This window comes from Glossina fuscipes, unplaced genomic scaffold (genome assembly GCF_014805625.2).
Source record: "Glossina fuscipes isolate IAEA_lab_2018 unplaced genomic scaffold, Yale_Gfus_2 1, whole genome shotgun sequence".
Classification (NCBI taxonomy): domain Eukaryota; kingdom Metazoa; phylum Arthropoda; class Insecta; order Diptera; family Glossinidae; genus Glossina; species Glossina fuscipes.
This window is the reverse complement of record NW_023998415.1, coordinates 29,809,614-29,815,613: the sequence shown is the minus strand read 5'-3', so window position 1 is coordinate 29,815,613 and position 6,000 is coordinate 29,809,614. Positions and strand designations below refer to the sequence as shown.

The following is a 6,000-nucleotide window of genomic DNA, read 5'->3' as shown; positions in this document are numbered from 1 at the left end:
TTTTCTTAGTAATGAAATCAATGAATTTTGATTTATCAAGTAAACGTTGCGTGTAGAATTAAGTTCAACGTATTGATGTTAAATGCTTTATACGACGTACCTGGCGCATTCATTTCATTCGAAATTTTGGGTATACTTAGCTTAGGCATTTCTATTTCAGTTGTTTGCAAGCTGTCGTTCAGTCATATCAAAGTGTAAAAGGGTGGATGTCATTTAAATGCAACTAAAGCCGCGGAAATTATTAGGTTAGGCTTAGTGTGAACATGGAGTAAGCAATGACACAGTTTAAAAGTCGTTCGTAGATTTTTTGCAAAAATTTGTAATCTTGAGGACGATGAGGATGTTCGTATATGTTCGTTCGTCCCCAGCTTGGAGCTTCAGTAACACTCGCAGTCATATTTAGCACATCAAGTGTTCGCAAAAGTTAAAAAATGTGCGAAAATGGATCGATGGATATTTCGTCCTGCCAAAAGACCATCGACAACGATGTTGCATATCTCGTGCATTGAGTTTTGTAACGAGAACGTTTTAAAAAAATTTGATTTTCATTAAAAAATATCAAGAGTTTAGTTCTACGCCAAATAGTTCAACGCTGTGCAAAGATTCTTATTTTCTTTAAAGCAATATCTAACGTTGAGGGAAGGCGGGGCCAAAGTGATTTCAAAGTGCGCGCTTACTTTCCTACTTCTTACTTTTATTATTTAAATTTTGAATATTTAAGAGATTTTGGTAATTGAGTGCATTTTAACTCAACTCAAAAAAAGAGGAAGAAAAAGAGAATCATGGGATGATATTATTCTTGATTATATCATTGTTGTTAGGCTGATCGGACTAAACGAATGCGAATACCGCATTGATAATTTTATCTTCGAAATCTACATCTGCTCAGTGGGCAATTATTGAAAATAATATTGTTTATGGTCTACTTTTAATACCCTACATCACTTGTGCGAATGCATGCAACACCCAAACGAACTTTGTATAGATCTATGCTTCATTATAGCGATCGATATAAGAATCACTTTCTGAATTGATCGGAGAATGTCTGTCCCTCCGTTTATCTCATTTTCTGATGCTACTAAAAACATTATCTGAGACTCTCGAAATTATTTGTACAACTTGAGTATCTATTCATCTAAGTTTGTCTGTCCGTCTGTCGGAAGGGTTTTCTTGTGTTCAGCGTAGAGGGCATGTTTGGCCTAAAGCTATTGAAGGTTCAGATCGAATCAACTTTTCGACCATTTCCCATATAAATCGTTATCTTAAAGAGTCTCTATATGCAAAACCGTATTATGCCAGGCGGTGAAAAGTGTTTTACGGTGGCCCGTGTCCCACTATAGAGCTTTTAGTTTTTTTTTTTTTTTTTGAAGATTTCTAATACTTGCCGGTCACCAATGTGAGCGGCATTAAATCGAGTTATCATCTTAATCTGTAACCTTCTAAAAGCTAAAATAATTCAGCAAATTTTCGCTCCCTAACCACAGATCTTTTTTTAAACGGAAGGCATACTGTTGCAATTCTTTTGATATTGGCAACAAAGAGAAGCTGATCGATAATGAAATGATTCTTGTAATAGCTCAGTGTCGAGGAAACGTAATATCTTGCCATGGAAATAATTTGCGCTAACTTATTTATTCGTAAACATAAGTGTGCTGAAATAAGAAAAGAAATTAAGTGCAGCTTATCCACTTTGAAAATGAAATCAGACATTTTCGAGTTCTCCTGGCTGGGATGGTTTGAAAATATTAGATTATTTCCTTGATGGTATGTATTGAGGCAGGAAATGTTGAGAGCTGATTACTTATACATTACTAAAGATATGCTATCGAATCATATGTTGAATTATCGTTTTGTCTGGTTAATAATATTTGAGATGTGGAATGTAATCATAAATTCAGGGTAACTGAATTTTGGCAAATCCTAAATGTAAGACGATATTTAAACAAGTTTTTAGGTACCATTTATGGGTTTATACAAAAGAACAAAAGTTTGAATAGATATATATGTATTTATATATATATATATATATATATATATATGTATTTATATGCATATACATTTACATAACTATTTATATCTACATACAGATATAGGAAATTTTGCTTAATATCGAAATCCTAACATTCAACTTGATTGACTTTTGTTATAGTTTTTCATTTTGTTGAATATTTTCAAAGATAACAAATTTTAATTTTTGTAAAAATATGTCAAAAATCGATTGTATGCATCCAAGAATGTGTAAATTTTGCATCTATATGCACATACATATACCTATATATATATATATATATATGTGAACACTTAAAGAAAGATGAGCAGCTTTTCGTGTTCAAATAGAGAAAGAAAACAAAGCTAACAAAATTTATTATTGATGAAAAATTATTTAATTACTTAAAATTGAGTTTATTTATTTATTTTGTTGTTGGTGTGTGCGTCTATTAAAATACGAAAATCAATTAAATTGAAATTTCATAGAAATGCGTTTCCTCAAGCTGTGAATATTATACGAATTGCACTCTGCTGTTATATTATTTTATTTATTTATTTATTTATTTTTTTTATATTCCTTCTGTGAGAACTGTCAGTTTTGCGTTCATTTCACGAATCCATTACGTAATTATAAAGCACTTTCTCTAAATTGGAATTTTTTAAAAGAACATTTTTTTTTTTGTTTGTTTTGTTTTTTTTTTTTCTGACTCCAACAAATACCATTGGAAAGGTAATTAGATAATGAGTGCATATGTATGTAAATCGGTATAGATAACGCTTATAGGTATCCGGTTATGCAAGAGAATGGCTTTCTTTATTCCATCAATATGTGCTTTGGTATTTAAAAAAAAAAAAAAAAAAAAAAAAAAAACGAAAAAGGAAAAGGGAAATAAAAAGAAGAAATCATGCGACGCTGTATCTCAGTTGCAACAATTAAAGCAATTTTGCTTCGACTAATGCAGTTGAACAAACTGACGCCTTTTTACGGTGAAAAGTGCATTTTTTTTTTTTACGAAATGAGCCTTAATGCGTGAAGCTTTAATTAGTTTGCCATTACATCGATTTAATAAGAGAACGTTTTATACTATCAGTTTTCCTATTACTTAACTTATTCTCTGTTTTATCACGAGCGATTTAAGCGATGGTAACTGTAAATTAAAGATATTTTTTCATCATCTTAATCGTACACGTTTTATGGTACGTACAATGTTATATATTACCCTAATGTCGATTACTCATAAAACCCATTTAAACTGCCACTACTTAAAACTTTAACTGAATTCTTCTCGAAGCTATGTTGTTCGGGTTGCCCTCACCACGCATAGATTGTGATCGCTTCGTATAAGCAATTCGATCAGAATAAAGTTTCACCCTTTTGACTTATTCTACTTTATTAAAATTCTTGTATTTTATTAAATCGATTAATATTAAACAAGAAGGACTTGTAAAGAATTACAAACTTATTCTTTTTTTTTTTTGATATAGAAACAACGACGAATTTGGTACGCGTCGCGTACCAAACCGTACGTATACTTGACCAAATTGCTGCATTCACAATACAGTAAGTTACTTGTCTTGCCTCACGTGATAGCAAATTTTATACAGAAAATTTCTTACAATTAAATGCGACGACAAACTATTATCGATAACCCATCGTTTTAGCGATTAAGTGGTGTTGGTAGCAGGGCCAAAACTGTGAAAGGACACGTCTGTAGTGGAACATAAATTGAAAACAGCTCTCCTTTCTAGTTTTTCTGTTCTCTCCTCATAAATTGCAATAGGCGCACGTTAAAAATTTCCACCTATATTCTGTAAAAAATGGAAAAAGTCACCAGAACATGGAGATTTAGTATTTTTTGTTTTTTTTGTTTGTCTTTTTCTAGTCCGAAGATGATGGGCATCGAAGAATCGCTAACAGCCGAATATAATGTTCTTATTTCCTATATATATTATAAATACGACAACACCAAGCATCCGTGCATCTTGATTGGTTTTGAACACTCGTCGATTTGAAAGGCGTTTGCATTAAAAATTTACCCACGATATTCGTTAAGTGTTTGGTGAATTTTTGATTCAAGACAAAATAACAGATCTCAATGCTCTTAATTCGCACAAGTATGAAAACTTTTCATAGAACTTTTCACGGTATATTTGAACAATGCAACTTCATTTGTGACGATTGCAAATCTTTAGGAAAAAAGTGCGTGACCTTGCCCTCACATTTAATCCAATATAATGTAGTGTACATTTGTCTACACAAACAAGTTAAAGAAAGTACATAGATCACTATCATGCGATCAATAGGAAGCATATTTCATATAGAGACCTTAATAGTAGAATCAAATTTCACTCAACTCAAATTCTGATCTCATCCTCCATCCTAACGCAAACAATTGCCAGAACCAAGTAACATTTACACTTAGCCAAAGTAAGACGATAGGGTATAAACTGACGTATATGTAAAGTGCAGTGTACGGGCAGTGATTTTATCGCTAGATGCGTTGCTGCTCTTTTTAGATGTGTTTTAGATGTCTTTTCAAATCTATTCGTGTACGGTTCAAACTTTCGCACTTATCTCAAGCGAAAAATCAAAATGTAAAGTAAGGGAATGACGAAATCTGCAACGAGTACAATGCAATGCAAGCGATAGAGTAAAGGAGATGGCTTTCACATTATCGATAACGAGTTTATAATGAATTTATCACCAATCGAGGGGGCTCGGATTGGATTTTTCCCGATATTTTATTGTCTGAAATATGTTAAGCATGCTTCCTGACAGCGCTAGCAAAAGCATGAATCAGCAGTTGCATCAGCAGTACATCACCGTAGGGTTTGGAAAATTTATTTGACATGCAACTCAGAACAATTGAAAGAACTTGAATAAATAAAGTGATTTGACGGCTAGAAGTCGAAATTAAAATAAAGTCATTTAAATAGGCGAGCTTGACAACGAAATGGTCTGCACTGCTTCGCCGATTTACGTCATAACGTACTGCAAATTATACCTCGTTGCCCGGTTGTAAAAGGGTTTAGCTTGCATGAAAAACCTTTATATAGGAGAGATCGAAGAATAGACGTACGTAAGTGGTTCAAATTTCGTACAGGAAGTTTATAAATCGACAAAATTCCATCATAATATCCTGAAAGCTTGGCCGAGTTTATTATTTTCTTTACAAGAATGTCCCCATGGTAGGTGACTGACAAAATGTCCTCATCCCGTTCACTTAGCATGGAAAACTACCACATGATCCATTTTCAATAGTGTTTGTCCTTTGACAAAATAAAAGGAAAGAAGAAATGAATTGATATTAAGCAGACAGACATAGTTATTGGTATCATAAAAGACGAATCGGATTGGATCGTAAGTCCTTCTAAGAGTTGCATATATCGTGAGACAAACTTAATACACACTTATCAGAAATGGTGTAAAACATAAGTTAGTTGGTATGCATTGATCCTTTTGCGGACAAAATTCGCTAAATTGATCTTTAAACAATTTGCTTTAAGTTGAAATAATAATAAAACTAATAATTGGTCAGTTTTGAATATTGTTTGGTCGGAATATGATAGCGATAAAGGTCGCCACAAGGTGCAATAAAAACAAAGATAATTACTTCAAAGATATTGTAACGCGATCAACAAGAATAACAAATGCAACAGATACTCTAATTGATTATGTCGTCACAATTAATTTTCTTTTTGTTTCTTTTCAAATTAATAACAGTGAGGCGGTCTTTGAAATTCGAATGCCTATAAAGTGCCTATAAATAATATGAAATATGAAATTATTGCATTTTGAAAAATTTTATTTTTCGCAATAATTTTTGTGGGAAAAAGATTAATAAGCACTCTTAAAAAAATATTGATCATAAATTTCCGAAGGCACCCATCAAAAGTATAAATGATGCACTAAGACCAAGGATAAACAATTTAGTGGAACAGCACATCGCAAAATGGATCAATGATTCAAAAACAATTTTAAAAGCTATAAACGAAACGAAACGAAACGAA

General features: G+C 32.4%; 1 protein-coding gene across 15 annotated transcripts in view; it reads right to left on the bottom strand.

The window, feature by feature from the left end:
• The window catches only part of LOC119644909 (potassium voltage-gated channel protein Shab), a 109,351-nt gene that overhangs the window by 78,756 nt on the left and 24,595 nt on the right, over positions 1 to 6,000 (bottom strand). The window lies entirely within an intron of this gene.